This window comes from Malus domestica, chromosome 08 (assembly GCF_042453785.1).
Source record: "Malus domestica chromosome 08, GDT2T_hap1".
Lineage (NCBI taxonomy): Eukaryota > Viridiplantae > Streptophyta > Magnoliopsida > Rosales > Rosaceae > Malus > Malus domestica.
The window spans coordinates 6,034,459-6,053,869 of record NC_091668.1 but is presented as its reverse complement, the minus strand read 5'-3'; the positions used below and the strand labels follow the sequence as shown (position 1 = coordinate 6,053,869).

The window sequence follows — 19,411 nt, the reverse complement described above, 5'->3', positions numbered from 1 at the left end:
GCTTTTACGAGCCTTTCAATCTCTTCTTTGACCTTCTCTTCTATCTCCTTCGACATCCTTCATGGTGCTTGCATAACCGGCTTATATCCTTCCTTGATGGGCATTCTATGTTCCACCAAGGTTGCATCTAAACCCGGCATCTCAGTGTAATGCCAAGCAAAACAATCTCTGAATTCTTGCAAGAGACAGATAATTTGTGCCCGATCTTCTTTCTCCAATAAACCATTGATTTGTATTGGTCTTGGGTCCTCCTTTGTTCCTAGCTCAATAACTTCCAAAGGATCTTGGACCTCCGGTGGTGGCTTATCAGGTTCTGCACACAAAAATTCAACTAGCTCCTGGCTCTCGGGCAAGTCGTCTGGTTCATCCAGGTCATATATACATTCGGCCATTTGAATGGCCATTTCCAATTCTTTTTGACAATATTCCTCACTGCTTTCATCCTGGCTGGTTGAAACTTCCACCTGCCATTCATGCTCTTTTCTGTCTAAGAACTCTTTTTCTTGTCTTCTTTCTTTCCCATACACCAATAGTCTTTTAATCAGGGATCTGACTGCCATTACCTGATCTTTCCTTTTTTGTTCTATCATTGATGATGTAGGGGTGTTGGGATAATAAAAGGTCTATCCCACTATTCTCTAGTAAGGAGCATTCCTTGTTCTAGAAGCTTTTGGGCCGTCACCTTGGTAGGGCAGTCGTTCTCATCTGCTCCCAAACACTTCAAGATTCCTACGTTGGGATTGTAGAAACTTGCTTCCGCTATATTGGTTGTGGGAAGAAATAGCCGTGATTCGGCCTCTACCATCTCCCAAAAGCCTGGCTCTTTTGCGCTTACTTCATGATACACAGCCACTTGTTGATGTAGGGTGGAGGGCACAACAAGACTTTGGTGGATCTAATCCCTTCCAAGTAAGGCTTCATAAGTGAAGGTGCAGTCCACTACAAAAAACGCCAGCATGATCTGTTTAGACCCCAGATCTACTTCCAAAGGCAATATTCCAAGAGTCTTGGTGATAGCGCCCGAAAAATTAGAAACTGTGAGGTCTGTAGAAATAAGATCTTCTGTGCCTCTCCCCAACTTCTTCATCTCCTTTGCTGGTAATACATTAACAGCTGCCCCTTCATCAATCAACATCCTTCTGAAGGGCACCCCCTCCAAATGAGCTGTCACATATATGGGTTTCAGATGATTGGCAAGTGAAATATTCGGGCGACTGAACACCATTTTGTCTGTATAGATCCTTACAGGACCTTCTTTGGATGTTTCAGATGATGCAGTTTTTCCCGATGCTCCTTCTTCCGCTACCTCCATATTAACATGAGCCATCATTGGTTCAGTTGTGACATAATCTCCTTCCATGGCGGCGGGCTGATCAGGTTGGGCAACAAACATAGCAGATAGCACATATGCCATGTTTATATGAAAGTTGTTAGGCTCTGGCCGTTCCTCTTTTTTGCTTCCAGTCTGGTCCATGAATTCATCCAACCATGCCATAGCATCTAGTGGAAGCAGTGGTTCTGGTGCCCCCTCGAGTTGATTTACACTTGGACATGGTGTTTGTTTTGGAACTTCTCCGAAGGGATCCCCCAATGATGGAGAAGGTTGTTTTTTCTCAGGGGAGAGAGTCCCAAAGCAAATAGGTTGCTCTGCCTTCCATCCGGGAGTTGGTACCATAACCATATCTTCTTGAGCTCTCCTCAAGATTCTATATTTCCCAGGGTGCAGGCTTTGTGGCACATGATTTCCTTCGCCTTCAATTTTGCTGTTAGCCCTCTCCACCTCCTTCTTACTTCTCCAGCGGAGCTGACTGCTTCCTCAAGACGACGTTTTCTCTACCTTTTGATTTTTTGAAGCTTCTGACGTCGCTGGGGTTTTCAAGGAATTCATGTAGGCTTTATGTTGCCTCTGAACCCTTCTGACCATGGAGGCTCCCATTTGTTTAACGGGCTGTCCGTTCTTCCCGACCACATACCATTTTCGCCCGAGGCGGGCAGGATTGTCTTTTGTAACAGGGTTTGTTATCCTGTCATTCCGCCTTACCTCTCTTCCCATATGGCCATACTGAGAGTGCCTTGTACTTCTTTCTTTTGGCTTCTTGGCATCTTTATCTTCTGCTTCCTCAGAAACCTCATGGTTACGAAAGATTTCTGATAAAGCCCTTGGTTGGGAATCGCCTCTTAACCGCTGAAAGACACTTCAAGAGGTATCCCTTCCTGCAGTCTGCCGAGCCTTCTCTTGTGCCTCTTTTCTCTTTTGCTCATCATTCCTTCTGATCAATTCATGATCTATGAAGGTTCCAGTGGGTGGTATTTCGAGCTCACATTCGCATTGGCACTTACTGCACAGCACCATTCCTTTGAATATGGCGGCTTTTGGATATTCGGGCAAGTTAACCACCCCCTTTATGGGTTTGTCAATCAATCTTCTTTCTTCATCTCTTGTGACCTTCTCTTTTCCCTTCTCTGCCCAGGCCATACTGATCATATTGATAGGGGCTTCTGAGAAGGGATCCGTATGTTTATTAGTCACCGCAGCTTCTTCTAGTTGATTGGTTTTAAGCCCCTTTTTTTCCCTATCACTTTTCTCCCCAAGATAAGGTAAAGACATAGGAATAGGTGGTCTGAGAACCAGATTATCTTCTTTTCTGGAGCCTGCAGAAGTGTTCTCCAGTCTTTGTAGCATGTGCAACAAAGCAGTTTGGAAATCTTCTGATCCTCTTGACATATTGCTTTGATCAGCGGATCCCACCGGGCGTGCCAAAACTATGTTCGTTGTGGAAATTTCCCGTGAGGAATGCTTCCTGTCCGACGAGCACACAGCTCCCCGAGAGGTTTGGGGCCAGTTGATACTTTTCTGTCGGGCTCCTGCTTTACTGGCGGGTTTGTCGGGCAAGGCTGAAAGAGAAGGACAGAGTTAACTTTGAAAGGTGCCTTCGTGAAGCCTTAGGTGTAGGCCTTGAGGCTCACAATCAAGATTAACTTATAAGTGTTCAGGCGTGCCACTGCCATCTTCAGTATGGCAGATGTAGAACCAATGTTTGAGTTTAATTATATATTCGAAAGACTATGTTAGTTATTGACAGGTGCCTTTGTGAGGCCTTAGGTATAGGCCTTGAGGCTTCCCATAAATAACTAACTTAGTATTTGAACATATAAAGTTCCTTTTCTTGGTTATGTAGATCTTATAACCATCATACTTCTGATTACCTGAACTTAAAGAGCAGAATGGATCCAAATAGGTGCCTTTGCGGGGCCTTGAATAGGCCTTGAGGCTTCCCATTAGAACCCATTCCATTCTCAATGTTCTTGCCCGAGAAACAGGATGAATCCAAATAGGTGCCTTTGTGGGGCCTTAGGTGTAGGCCTTGAGGCTTCCCATCAGAATTCATCCCGTCCCCGAACGTTATATGGTAATCATAATATCACAGCAATAAAACTAAGTGACAGGTCAATTACTTGCGCCCCAAGTAACTTTGAACTTCTTGTTATCAAAGCTTGTAGTGGATGGGTTAAGTCCACATCAGGTTCTTTTTTATGCCTTGAGGCCAAAGACTTTTGGGGTGATCAAATCTTATATGCCCGAGGGCTTAGAACTTAGATCTGACTTGAACTGTGGAGACATATTCAAATCGGATCTAAGCACTGAGAGAATCTTTTGATAGCCATATTACTAGAAATAACTTGGATATAACTTGTAGTATACAACATATTGCTAGGCTAATGAATGCACAGACAAAAACAAAGAGGGTCGGGCAAGGTTTAACCTTGTTGGGCAAGGCTGATCGTCTTGCAAGAGGTTTGAAAGCTTAGAAAAAGGGTAGGGATGTGAGTTTACAGGAGGAATCGATACTACAGCAAGAGTTGAGCAGGGTAGCAGAGCTATTACAAAAGGTTTATCCCGAAAGGGATGAAGGCTTGGGCTGACTACAGCTTCGTTTTGAAGGCAAATCGGGCTTTAAGCAGAGTTTGTGCTTGTATTTGTTTGTTTGAGTGTCCTTGATTCTGACCTTTCCTGCTCCTTTTATAGACACCTTGGCTCGTCATCCTGTAGCAACAATCTTGCCCGAATGCAATTTGAAGGATAGTGAATCATCAGCTATTTTACTTGTACTGCCATCTAAAAGTACTTTTTGGGCTGTATATCTGGCTGGTCTATACCACTTGGCCTTTGGGTAGGTAAGCAAGTGGTCTGCACCTAGTCAGAAACGGGCTTCTCCTATCTTCTGGACTTCAGCTGGGTTTTGACTGGGCCTCCGAGTACCTTTCCCCTTTAGGCTGCTCTTTGGGCCAACTTCCCCCAAGCCCAAAGTTTAAGTTTTGATCCAAACAACTATAATACTAATCAATGAAAACATACATACATACATATATATATATATATATATATATATATATATCAATGTTTTAAAAAGTAAAGGCGAAGCTAAGGCGTTTAATGGATAGCTTCATCTCGGCTAATGCGATAACCTAACAGTACCTAAAATTATTATAATACCGCAACAACAACAACGAAACTTTACCCTACTAAATGGGATTGGCTATATGAATCTTCGAAAGTAACTTTGCTCAGTTTTGCTCCAAGTCTTCCGCTAGCTCCAAGTATTCCATATCTTTTCTTAAAGGCACTTTCCAAGTCTTTGTAGATCCTCATCTACCCATTTTTCCCTGAGCCTCCCTTTCATAGTCGCATCTTCTAATCGGAGCATCTATAGGTCTTCAGTTTAGGTGTCAAAACCACCTTAACTGATGTTTTCTCATCTGATCTTCAATTGAGGCCCTCCTACTTTATCTCGGATATCCTCGTTCGTCGTCACATCCTTTATGTGTGCCCACAAATCCAATGAAGCATTTTCATCTCTACTACACTCATTTTTTGCACGTGTTGATTTTTGATCGTCCAACATTTTGTGCCATAAAGCATTGATGGTCTTATTTGCCATCCTATAAAATTTTCCTTTGAACTTTAGTAGCATACGATGATCGCACAACACATCTGATGCACTCATCCATCCAACTTGTATTCTATGGTTGAGATCTCCATCTAAATCTCCGTTCTTTTGCAAGATAGATTCAAGATAACGCTTCACTCTTTGGTACTTCCTGATCTCCAATCGTCATCCTATCTCATTTGGACTTCTATTGGCACTGAACTTGCACTCCACATACTATGTCTTTGACCTACTTAGGTGAAAACCTTTAGATTCCAATCCTCATCCACATCTCATAGGGACTTTAAGTCCTTACCTTTTTGTGTTGGTAGTGGACGAGTTAACGGGACATACTCAAGATGATATCATTTGGTTATGCTTTTCGCAAATGATATAGTGCTGATAGATAAAATGCAGGAGAGAGTAAATGCAAAGCTTAACCTTTGGCGGGAAGTGTTAGAATACATATATATATATATGGTAAAACAATCAAACAAGCATGCCAAGCAATCAAATATTTGACTATTGTTATTATTTCTCTAATTCACATCATAAAGTCATAATAAACTAATAGAAATTACGTTAGAAATATAAATTAGAATGAATTTTATAAAACTCTTGCGCAAAACGAAGATGTTTTCGGTTTGGGCTTTTTTTTTATTTTTTTATTTTTATATATATAAATGCTCAGCTAGGGCCCAGGTTATCACTTTAGGCGTCTAGGCTGGTTTATAGCCAACTCCTTGGCATAAGTATTTTCTTGATCGCCCCACCCAAAAACTCGCTTAGTTTAATCTCAATGTTCTTGTAGTCTTTGTTCTCTTTCCATAAATATATATAGGGTCTTAGTGACAAGCTAAGTAGTAGGTCAAAGCAAAGCCAGTTTGAATTTCCCTCTTCCCGCTCTTCTCCACAAGTGAATAGTTCGACTTCATCTCAAACTCTCTAGCACATAGATCATTACCACAGTCCATCTTTATCTACAACTCCTCCACAATCGTTAGTTTCTCTTAGTTTTTTAAGTTTTGTGTATATTTGAGTTATTTGTAATAAGAGATAACTCTCTTCTGTAACAACCTGATCATTTGTAACTCTATATATTCAACATGAAGCCTAACTCATTAATTCATTCAATTGAGTTTACTCATTCAAGCATTCTTACTATACTGAGCATTGATGTTTTTCATGGCACCAACGAAATAAAGTCTTACGACATCATTTGAATTTTCAATTTTTTATTCTTTCTCGATCAAAATAGTGGAATGGAAGGCACTACAAGAAAGATATACCCTTTTTCAAATCGCCCCTCAAAGACGGACATTCAGAAAGGTTATCAAGATCATCAATCTTTTTAGTGGGGAAGAATAATGTGGGTGCCCTATTCACTCTCTTCCTTCTCATTCATTGATCTAAGACAACTCTTGCTTGAAAGCACAGTTGAATTAAGATTAATAAGGTGTTATATGAGTCATCAGAAAACAAAACTCCTAGTAGGCCATGAACTCCCTTTCAAGCTTTAACCGACTCGAATCAAATCCAGATGCCTCACCAGATAGTTCTCCTTTCATTTGTCTAATCAAGTAGCCAATTCTATGCCGATAATATATGATTCTTCAAGCTCTTCCTTCTCTATCCATCTTCCTACCTTATCCAATGTTTCAAACTTTCTTACTGTGAAGCTGGATCGTACCAATTACCCTCTATGGCAGGCCCTGATGCTTCCCTTGCTTCAAAGCAGGTTTTTAGTTTCGTATGTTGATGAAACTAGCAAATGTTCATTTATGTTTCTCAAGGATGACCAAGGCAATGTTAACAAGATGCTATCGTTATGTCCTGGATCATCAATTTTGTTCATTCCACTTGTTGAAAATGTGTTCTAAAGCCAATCATGAAATGATACCTTACGAATATTTCACATATTAAACTAATCTAGTTTGAGTTAAGGGCAAACATTATTGTTTAAACGATAAGTCCAAGGAATATGTAACTAAGAGAATGCAATCTAAATATGTTAGATTCATGAGAACTTTATCTCTTATAGACATATTATAAACGTTTCTTATCTTAGGATTGATTATTGGGCATTGACAGTCTGAATAGATTAGTACATACTATGTCTTCTCTTCAAAGAGGGATTGGTCTCAAGTCATTGGTGTAAATGACACCAACACAAGTATGTAGTTGATCAATAAAGAATGAGTCCCCTAAATGCAATCAACTATGAGTTCTCGTACTCATGTCATATGAGAATTGATAATATTGCTTACAACTTGACTATCGAAAAGCCTTTGACCAGCACACCCCCTGGTCTCTGGCTACTTACAGTTGTTTGTTCTTTTACATGTAAATTGATTTGTGCATCTTCAATTACATATGGCGGTGTGCGAATTTGGTTCCAATAGTAATCATATAAACAAGAGAATCACATTGGATAGTAGACATGAATAAACTATCAACCAAACAATGTGATCAAGAGTATTTGATATAGAGAAAGACCATATTGCATTGTAATCTCCCACTAAATAGGTACTCCACCTCTTTTACTTAGCTTGGGAAGCTATGACATACTTCTAAGTGTCACTCATGGCTTGTGGAAGCCCTGAAGATTAATAATCATTAAAGAGAGAACTGGAAGTAAGTTTCAATCCACTATAGATTAGCAAGAGTTCTAATTGCCCACAACCTCCCTAAATAAAACCTAAAAGATAGCATACCGTGTAGGTTGGAAAAAATTCCTAAAAATTCCAAACCAAACCAAAAAATTCAGGAACCCAAACCGAAAAATCCCAAAACCAAAACAATCCCAAAGTTTGGTAATCCCGTCCCGAAAAATACTAAAGTATTCGGTATGGGATTGGTTTCCAAATCTTATTTGTTCGGTAATCCCGAAATCCTGAAATCTTTTGTTTCCTATTGGCTTTTGGCTTTCGGTTCCCACTTCCCAACTCAAAAGCAAGAGCCCTTTGGCTCCCACTAACAAAAGGCAGAAAAATAATATAAAAAGGAAAGGCATAAATATAATAAGTACAAAGAAGAAAAATAAGGCGTGCGGACTGGGCTTTTGTTTTGGTTTTGACTTTTGAGGCAGAAAGCAGCAATCTTCTTTGTGTTGAGAAGCAGAGAGATGAAAGAGCTACTGCCGAAAGCTCTCTCAAATCTTCGAAGCTCTCTCGCCTCTAGTATCGATTCATCTCCTTCTCTATCATCTCTGAAGCTTTCTCTGAATTAGGGTTCGAATGAGGATTTACAAATTAAGGATTTACGATTTAGAGCTTTTGATTGTTTCGATTTGGATTTCTTGATTAATTTTCTGGGATTTCTGGATTAATTTTATGTGGATTTGGATTTCTGCTTTTCCATGGTCGGTTTCTGCTTTACATGTTTGATTTCTTTTCTACTTTGCATGTTCGATTTCTTTTCTGCTTTGCATGTTCGATTTCTTTTATGCTTTGCCTGCTCGATCTGCAAGTTTAATGCAAGTTTGAATTGAATTTATCAGCTACTTCCATTAACAAGAAGCCAAATTTCTATTCAATTGAAATCCCGAAATCCCAAAAATATTTCGAGAATACCGAAATTTCGGTTTAGGATCGGGATTCGGATTTCCATCCCAAAAAGGATCGGTTTGGGATTCGGGATCCCATTTTTGGGTCAGGATCTCATCCCGAACCAGCCTTATTACCATGTAAGGTAATGATTGAAGAATTCAACAGAGTTAAGTAAGGACAATTAAATGGTTTAATTGCTTATGGAAATGAATAATTAATATGTTAATTAATCAAAAGAATAAGTTCGTTTTTCGGTTCAAGATCTCATTCCAAACTAGCCTTATTTACGTACATTGAGTTTTAATGATAAAGACAAAATAAAAAGTAAAGTGAATATTACCATGATTGACTTTTTAGTGTACAAATGTGATTTTTCGTTAAAGTGAACAGTACCAGGAGCTTTTCGTTAGAGTTCCCTTAAAATAAAAAAGAATTTTAATGAAACACTAAACTAAAGTTTGTTTAAACTTTTCGTTAGTTTTCCTTTAAAAAAATGGACCTATTTTCATTAAAAAAAAAACTGCAACAAACTAAAGCCCAAAACTATTTTTTTTTAAATAAAAATAGGCTTTGAAACTGAAGGGCCTAAAACCGAATTGGACTTGTCTTCATATGGAACAGAACCAAACCCAATAGGTTCGGTACTAATTTGGTACTTTCAAGCATACCGAACCATAACGAAATGGGTTCAGGCCTACTCCTAATAGAACATGTCCTATCTAAGACTTGTGTCCTTCGTAAAGCTAGCAAATTAAGAACTGTCATGTATAAAAAATAAAATAAAATAAAATAAATAAAATTTAATGTTGTTTAATTGTATTGTATATATAACTCAGGTCAAAGTGTAAAAAAAAAAATTGACTACGGTACATGCATTTACTTAATACATTGTATCAAAGGTAACATAACGATCAACATATCATTGAAATTCATCTACTCACATGAGCTTCAGAAAATCATGAAATTGAAGTTTAACAAATATGTTTCAATGGTACCGTAGTGCATGGACATTTTTACCCGACCCTAGTCAAAGTCTACCTTCCAAAAATTGGTGTGGGATATCGAGTGTGCTGAGCTGAATTTAGAAACATGCAATTATCAGGGGGAGCAACCATAAAGTATGCTGTTTCACTCTCTTTTTTTTCATTTGATTAGGTTCCTAGAAAGATTTTAACGAGCCAGCATTAGAGAGTCCAACGTGATATCAATAATCTCAACAAGGGTTACACTCTTCTAAGTTGTAACTTAGCTACGATGGTTTTTAATGAGGTCACTAATTATTGAATAGGAAGAAGTGTCATAAAATATAGATGGTTGATGACTTTAATCAAGCTAGTGATTAGGGCAATCAGTAATATGAAAGGAGCAATTACCGTTGTTACCATTTACATTAGCTTAATTGATGAACAAGCATCCATTTCGGCCAAATTTTAACGGTGTCGGTTGTAGTGGGATAAGTGGAGTAGATATTATTATAATCTCACCAAACGTTTACCTTAGTAGTTGCAGTGATCAATCAAATATTACAGCAAGTAATATGAACCACCTAGTATTAGGTGTGAGGTTTTAGCCTCGGTGTTTTCTAATTATTCATGCATCATCAACTAAGCAAGCTTAAGTGCTTAATCACTGCCTTGGCTTTAAGCTCATCTATAACTACTTGATGATGTCTGTGGCTCTTCTGTTAGACTGAGAGAAGATAACGGTTTTGAAAGGAACTCCGCAGGATCAACTTCCCGGTAACAGATCGCACACTTAGGGCAAAGTCACTAGTTCCAGAATTTGCACTGCATTTTCTGACCCTCGCTTGAATTGCATCAACCTGAGCTTTGTAAGGTGATATTACTCCGACACTAACCTTCTTCTTTGTGCGAGTGAACTCTGCGATCCAGATATAAAAATTACGCACAGAAGAACCTTCAAGAACTCATAACCATAAAATCTACTGACTTGCAATAAAATGTACCTCTGTATAGGCTTGCAACTTTCTCATAGACCACAGCAACCTCAGCCATATTTTTCTGGCTACTCCCGCGATCAAATTCTTCTTTTCCATTGGCTATATTAATAAACCAGTAGCATCCCAACTGTACAAGTCTTTCAAACAAACTTCTCCCAAATACAGCCTTCTCGGAGATCTAACAAGTTTATGTACTAAACTGTTAGATAATGTGTGTGTGGGTGTGTTTGTGTGTGTGTGTGTGTATTCAAAAACCTGAAAAACACAGAGGAGAGGACGAAATGAAGACCTTGCTTTTCACCATAGCGGGGAGTTGCCTTTCATCTCCAATGAGAATAGCATGGCAAAGACCAGGGAGTTGCAAAGGAATTAACGATTCACATTCTTTAAGCTGAGCAGCTTCATCAACCATCAATATTTCTACCGGTTTCATTCCTTTTGTGTACAATTTAGAAGTGCTCGAGACAGTGCAACATATTAATCAATCATTTGGATCCTCAAGTAAATAAATCATTGATGCTAACCGATGTTTCCATCCACTCAAAGGGGCAAAACACTCGGCCAGAATTTTAGTACGATAATCAAGAAATACATCAACAAGGTCATCATGATCATGAATCTTCATCCTCTCCTCATTCCTAAATAGAATTACATCCCCAAGCCCGTACTTACCATAATCAAGTGACTGATTTACCAATCTCAGCACGCGTGCTGTTACTTCTAACACAGCAATATTGGTTGGAGCACATGTTAATGTTCTGCACTTCAATTTAACCATGGCAAAGAGTGACGTACCAACTGTCTTCGTTTTTCCAGTTCCAGGAGGTCCCCATATTAGTTTTATGGTATTACGGTGGTTGCATTTACTTAAACTGATACAATTCAAAACTGCAGCTTTTTGGGAATCATTTAGATCAGAGCACATTGCACGAAATGTAGCAGATAGGTAGCATTTTTCGTTGTCAAAGCAAATTGAACAAGAATTCTACCCTGTAAGAGACAAAGACAAAACATTAGTGAGGTTAACCATGTGGAGAAAAACATACACACTTTATCGGGGAATAGACTATTTCTGTTACAGATTTACAAACTAAACATAGTCAGCAATCCAATCAGAGTAGGTCATCACATCAGTATTGCAAAAGCATGAAAATGGGTTAATTCGTAAAAGATGTTAAAGTAGAGAGAGCCCAGTAAAAATACTTGTGATGAATTGGCTTGCGGTTGCAGCAAGTTTTTAGTTAAACTTGTATTTGCCCCTTTTGAGTTCAAAGCTTTCCATACGAGAACAGTTGTTGTCATGTTCATGAGATGGACTGCAAAAAGTGTATCTGTCTTGCTCTTAATATGCGTGTATCTTCCTGTATCGATATTCTTTGACGAGAGTACTGAGAGATTACTGTCTCTACTTTGATGAACATATGCAATGAGATAGGAAATTCTGGGCCCGTTCAAATGATCAACGCATTTTGGTTTAATATCAGTTAAGGCAATAAGATCTCCAACCTGTGGCACGTATGTTCCTACACAAGTAACATCATAAAACGACGCTTTAGGAGGTCCATGATTCTTCGAAGTTTTAACAGTCAGAATTTCGAGAGTAGGGGCCTGTGATAGATTCATCATGCTTGAGAGTAGATCAGCATGTGTTTCCTCAACAAGTGAAGGAATGAAAGATTTCATGTAACTCGTCACGGTAGAAAATGTCTCAGGAATTTTTGTCACCTGCAAGTTGACGAAATGAAAGGAAAACTGATGTTGTAATTTTACAATACTACTGACAAGTACATGATCGAATAGGAAAGAAATTAGAAGCCCTGTCAATAGACACAGTACAAATTAACCTGATTTCGGTAAAGATGTGCATTGAGAACATCCTCAAGTGACCTAGAGAAGACGATATTGATTAAGAGTCGAGCTGCTGCAACTCCATAGTTGTTCAACTTATTACTCTCCTTCTGACGATCCATTACGTACAAACTGATCGATCTTCGGATGATATTCGCAGTGACTTGAGTTTAAGGACTAGTGATGAAGTCAATGGCATCAATTAGCTTAGTTCTCCTTTTTGTTGAAGTACGTACTTAAATATTTTGCTTAGCAATCAAGTAGGGCACAACTTGACCAAGACGCTAGTGTACAGGCTACAGAGAAAGAAACAAAACTTTATGATTGAAGTGCTTTTTCTTTTTCTTCCGATTGAAGTGCTTTTTCATTTTTAAAATCACAGCTCTATTGGAACTTGGGAAGTGAGAAATGAAGTCACCTGAGGTAAATTATCAGACCTGATTAAAAATAAAGACAAAAGATAAATAATAAGAAGAAAATGAGAATAAAATGTGTATGCCTAAAACCAAGGAACAATTTCAATCCATACAGGTTGTGATTAGGGATTTCCGGTTTCAATTTGGATCTGTCCTGAAAAAATGGTATATGGATTTCGAGACTTGGTTGATAGCTTCATCTACATGTCTTCATGGCCACTGTGATCAATACATGAATGCTGCTGATTAACATAATTGAGAATCCTGCTGCTCTGCTGCTACTAGTTCTACTTGTGCCACTGGGCGATAATCTTGAGAGTTTCGAATTGGCCATTGTTTTCTGCTCCCTGTACTAGTACATATTGTGTCAATTAATGATTTGTATACCAATTAATATTTCACCCGACTTTTTAACTTAAGGGCCGGAGGAGTACTGAAAAATTATGATGAATCAAGTGATGAAAGATACCAATATAAAATTCTACTCTTTTACATCAGGCGATGACGATGATCTTCACGAATCAAGTGATGAATAATATACCTCTTTTAGTCACCAACTAGCAATCTTAATTACCACCTTGTCACTCTGCAACTTAACTCAGTTCCTAAAATAAAAAACAGTTAGTACTTAAATTACAACCATCAATGAAACCAAAATAGAGAGTTTTGTTTATCATTAATTACATATAGTAATCGGTCATGCTAATATGTGAAGTAAAAATGGAGCACACACCTGTAAGTTTTAGTTGATGTTTCAGCTGTCCGATCAGTCACTCTGGGTGAAGATAATGGTCTTGAAAGGAACTCGATTGGTCAGCTTCATCGCAACTGCATGAATCTACTGGCCATATATTCGGAACAACATTGACCCTGTAGCATTAATCCAGCAACAAAAAGAAGGATTATTTGTGAACAACTCTGTACTTTACAACTGAGTTCAAATTCGGAGGAATAAAAAGTTAAAAGGACTATACGTACCCATTAACACATATGTGCTTGCAATGGTTCATCTTATCGACTGTATAGCTCTAAAAATGGTGTCAAGGGACTTTGCAAGTCTAGCTACTACTATCTGCAAATTTATAATAAGTTTGAGCTCTTGGGTTTCCCATTCCAATTTAAAGGGAGGCAGAGAGACTTTTTTGTAGGAAGAATGTTAGTGTTACTCTAATTTAGCTGGGTTTGTTTTAGAATGCTGAACAGAAGCAAAGCAAAGATGGAAGATGAACCGAAAAATAGTTTTTCCTTTCTTGTTCTCTACTGCAAAAATATTGCAGAGGAATATTTTGTACTACACAGAAAAATGAGCACTCACACTGCTTTACATTTAACTGATGGCCTTAGCTTTAGGACCACACTAAACACTCCTTTTAATCTTAGTCACTCATCAACCTAATTACATTGATCAAACACCACATGGCACTCATGGCCTTACATCATTTAACCTTACACTTGGCATATATGCTCAAATGAATACACACATTAAAACTCATCTTATTTCTAATACTTAATCAGCTAGAGACTTATAATTCAACACTCCCCTTTAAGTCTTGAGCTGATTTCACTCCTAGCATGTTCCTGAGATAATTAAACCGATCTTTAGGCAGAGGTTTTGTGAAGATATCAGCAAGTTGTTCATTAGTTGGACAGTACACCAGATCAATGATACCATCCTTCAGTGCATCCTTGATGAAATGGTATCTTCTGTTAATGTGTTTGGTCTTTTGATGAAACACAGAGTTCTTGGTGATTGCAATTGCTGAGGTGTTGTCACAGTGCACTGGAGTGGCTTCGGTTTGAAATTCACCAAAGTCTTCAAGCACAAATCTCAACCAAATGGCTTGAGTAGTTGCTTCTGAAGCACTGATGTACTCTGCTTCTGCAGTGGAAAGAGCAACGCAATTTTGCTTCACAGATGCCCAAGAGAATACTCCACTGCCAAAGGAGAAAGCATAACCAGAAGTACTTTTACTGTCCTCAATTGATCCACTCCAGTCACTGTCACAGAACCCAATTAACATTGAGTTCTTACCCTTCACATATTCCAGACCATAATCAAGTGTACCCTTAATGTATCTTAGCACTCTTTTAGCAGTTCCAACATGCTTACTGGTAGGGCAGTGCATAAATCTGGCTAACAGACTGGATGCATACATAATATCAGGCCTGGTTGCAATGAGATATAAGAGACTTCCCACCAAACTTCTGTATAACTCTTCACTTGCAGCACCACTTCCATCATTCGTGGTTAACTTCTCAGTTGCAACTAATGGAGTAAGCACAGGTTTGCACTCTTTTAGACCAAATTTGTCTAACAAAGAGCTTGCATATTTCTTTTGGTGGATGAAAATGCTTGAAGTGGTCTGAATTATTCCCATTCCAAGAAAATGATGTAGAAGGCCCAAATCAGTCATCTCATACTTTCGTTTCATGTCTTCCTTGAATTCTTCAAGCATTTGTTTGTTGCTCCCAGTATAGATTATGTCATCCACATAGATCGACACAATCAAAATGCCTTCCTCTTCTGTCTTGATGTACAGTGTTGGTTCACTTAAGCTTCTTGTGAAACCACATTGTGAGAAATAGGTATCTATTTCTCCATACCAGGCCCGTGGTGCCTGTTTTAGACCATACAAGGCTTTGTGAAGTTTGTATACCCTGTCTTCCTCCCCTTTAGCTACAAAACCATCAGGCTGCTCCACATAAACCTCCTCCTCTAGAACACCATTCAGAAAAGCCGATTTGACATCAAGTTGATAGAGTTTCCAACACTTTTGTGCAGCCAATGCTATAAGAGTTCTGATTGTATCTAAACGGGCAACAGGAGCAAAGGTCTCGTTGTAATCTATTCCTGGTTTCTGGGCATATCCCTTTGCAACAAGCCTTGCCTTGTTCTTTTGCACAGTTCCATCCAAATTGAGCTTGGTTTTAAACACCCATTTTACTCCAATTATAGGCTTGTTACTTGGCCTGTCCACTAACTCCCAGGTTGCATTTTTTTTAATCATTGAAAGCTCATCCTTCATAGCATTCATCCAAGATTCATCCTTACTTGCATCTTCATATCTCTCTGGTTCCATAATGCACAGATTACATTTAGCAAGTACATCATCCAGCCTTCTCCATTTTAATGGAGTATGATCAATCACTTGTGAATCTCTTGTACTTTCCCATGATCTACTAGAGGATTCAGTAGATTGGACTTGAGGAGTAACCGGTGCATTATCAGTATCACTTGTTATTTCTGTCAAACTTCTAGATGGCAAAGTATTAGAGGCTGGGGTCTCAACCTCTGTGAATGCACTGCTTGGTGACTCACCAGACTGCCCTTCATAATTGAACATAGACACATGTTTCTCTGTGCTTTCCTGCCAATTCCAACTTGAATCTTCATCAAACACAACGTCTCTTGACAGTATTACCCTTTTAGAAAGTGGATCAAAGACCCTATAACCTTTCTCACACCTTGCATAGCCAATAAAAACTCCCTTTAGACTCTTAGCTTCTAATTTGTGCCTTAATTCAGCTGGGATATGAACATAACAAACTGAGCCAAAAATCTTCAAATGTGCAATACCCGGTTTCCTTCCACTGTAAGCTTCAAAGGGGGTTATGTTATCAAGAGACCTGGTAGGACATCGATTCAGAATGTACACAGCAGTATGCACAGCTTCTGCCCACATATAATAGGGCATTCCTTTATCGTGTAGCATAGACTTAGCCATTTCAACCACGGTTCTGTTTTTCCTTTCCACCACTCCATTTTGCTGTGGAGTGTATGCAAGAGAAAGTTGCCTTTGAATGCCTTCTGTATCACAGAACTGATTGAACTCAGTAGACAAGAACTCCCCTCCTCTGTCACTCCTCAGACATTTCACCCTTAAACCAGTTTGTAACTCAGTCATTGCTTTGAATTTCTTGAAACAGGAGAAGGCCTCAGATTTATATTTAAGAAAGTATACCCAGATCATTCGTGTTGCATCATCCACAAGCAGCATAAAGTATTTGTTTCCTCCAGTGGATTCATTTCTCATTGGTCCACATAGATCAACATGGATCAATTCGAGTGAAGCACCAGCTCTTTGTGTTTGACCACTAGGGAAACTTTCTCTGTGCTGTTTACCATATTGACAACCTTCACAGACTCTATCATTCTCTTCTAGATCTGGTAATCCATGAACCATATCTTTCTCCTTCAATTGTTTGATTCCACCAAAGTTTAGGTGGCCAAGTCTTCTGTGCCAAGTCCGGGCACAGTTAGCAAAACTGAGCTTCAACACAAGTTGCTTTTCAGAACTTAGAGATAGAGGATAGCATCTATTTCCTCTCATCTTCATACTGATAATTTGACATTCCAGAGAAGGGCCATCAAAGACAGTACACATACCTCCACCAAACACAAGATAGTATCCGTGCTCATCCATTTGTCCTACACTAAGTAGATTCTCTTTCAAGCCAGGTAGGTACATGACTTCTCGAATGTATTTTCTTCCTCTGTTAGTCTCAATTTCCAGTGATCCAATTCCTGCCACATTAACTAATCCTCCTGTTGGCATTTGAACCTTCCCTGCAACATTCGTATTCACATCAACAAGAAGATCAACATTTCCTGTCATATGATTACTGCAGCCGCTATCTATGTACCAATCTCCATTAACCTTAGTCTCAGCAACTGCACAATTTGCATAAAACAAGTTCCCTGTTACTTCCATTTGACTGGCACAGTTTGCCTTTTGAACAGACTTTCCAACAGTACATTCTTTTGCCCAGTGCCCAAATCTGTCACAGTTATAGCACTTAGATTTCCCCTTATACCTACATTCACCATAATGAAACTTTGAACACACCTTACATTGAGGTTTTACACTCTCTTGACCCATACCCTGTGAGGAAGTACTATTCTGTGCAACACTTGTGTATGATTTTTGCTGAAACTTTGGTTTTGACTCCCATTTCTTGCCCTTTTGATTCCAATTTCTCTGTGGTTTAAAGGTACTAGACTGAGCATAACTTCGATTCTGCCCTTTTGAACTAACAGTAAGAGAAGAAAATGCTCTCTCAGTTGCATCTGAGGAATGCAAATCAAACCTCTGCTCTTGACTCTTCAATATAGCTAATACCTCTTGCAGTTCAACAGATTCTAAACATTTAGTGTTTTCTATCACTAAGCATATAGGATCATATATCTTAGTGAGACTGATTAACACCTTCTGAACTAATCTCTCATTTGACATAGTTTCACCAAACGTCTTCATTTGATTAATCAGATCATTTAAACGAGTAAGATACCCAGTCAAAGATTCATCATCACGCATTCTAGTGTATTCAAATTCTCGTCTAAGATTCTGGAGTTTCACAGATCTTACCTGATCCCCACCGTGATATTCGCCATATAACAGATCCCATGCCATTTTTGCTGAGTCTGCGTTTGCGATTCGAGGGAAAATCTGATCGGAGACTGCGCTTTGAATGATTCCGAGAGCTTTTGCATCTTTCATGAAGATTGCAGCCATTTTCTCATCATCGTCAACATCAACCTCTGTATGTTCATCAGTCTTAGCTTTCTTCTTCTTCGAATCAGGAACCGGAATCCCTTTTTCCACCAGATTCCACAGTCCATACGACTTGAAAATGGTAACCATTTTGATTCTCCAGAACTCGTAGTTCTCACCGGAGAAGATCGGGGTCCTCACTTCAGCACTCCCAGGTCCAGCCATCGTGAGCTTGTGTGAATCCAGAAACACGTAGTTCTTAGATCACAGATAAGCTCCGGCAAACTTCACCAAGTCCAGAGACGGTGACGTTTGAGCTCACAGAAACACGCCCAGATCTAATCGAAACAAGGCTCTGAGGCCATGTTAGTGTTACTCTAATTTAGCTGGGTTTGTTTTAGAATGCTGAACAGAAGCAAAGCAAAGATGGAAGATGAACCGAAAAATAGTTTTTCCTTTCTTGTTCTCTACTGCAAAAATATTGCAGAGGAATATTTTGTACTACACAGAAAAATGAGCACTCACACTGCTTTACATTTAACTGATGGCCTTAGCTTTATGACCACACTAAACACTACTTTTAATCTTAGTCACTCATCAACCTAATTACATTGATCAAACACCACATGGCACTCATGGCCTTACATCATTTAACCTTACACTTGGCATATATGCTCAAATGAATACACACATTAAAACTCATCTTATTTCTAATACTTAATCAGCTAGAGACTTATAATTCAACAAAGAAAACGAAAGGCCACCACCTTTTATAATTAAGAGTATTCATGATTCGCATTGCTAACACCAATAGTCACTCAGTCTAGAGACGTTGCAAGCTCTTAATTTCAGACAACCCAACCAATGCATTGCTCTAATAACCCTTCTTATTTGGGAGGTCTTTTATGAATCCATATTCAGTCCGAGTGGTATGCAACATTAGGTAAATTTACCCATAAAAAATGAGAACAACAATATGAATTTGCGCTTTTATGATTTGAGAATGCGTTTTGTAGTTTTATTTGAGATTTATTTTTGAGACTTAAAACGTTGAAATTCGTCTGGTACTAATATCTAAATGTCAAAATAAAAATTCATGTTTGGTTGTAATGGTGGTGGTGGTGGTAGTGGTTGAGACAAGAGTGGTGTTGTTAGCAATGGTGGTAGTAGTGGTGACAATAAAAGTTGTTGGAACCAAAGTTGCGCACCACTGTGTGTA

The 19,411-nt window shown here is 38.8% G+C and overlaps 1 long non-coding RNA gene and 1 pseudogene across 1 annotated transcript; both read right to left on the bottom strand.

Moving 5' to 3' along the window:
• Positions 1-9,945: 9,945 nt before the first annotated feature.
• Positions 9,946-12,549, bottom strand: LOC103443099 (uncharacterized; annotated as a pseudogene).
• Positions 12,550-12,763: 214 nt separating this feature from the next.
• On the bottom strand, positions 12,764-13,762 carry LOC139198402 (uncharacterized). Its single transcript, XR_011583863.1, has 4 exons — positions 13,679-13,762; positions 13,434-13,570; positions 13,242-13,305; positions 12,764-13,047 (listed from the first exon to the last, which is right to left on the bottom strand). It is a non-coding gene; the product is annotated as an uncharacterized lncRNA (long non-coding RNA).
• Positions 13,763-19,411: the final 5,649 nt, after the last annotated feature.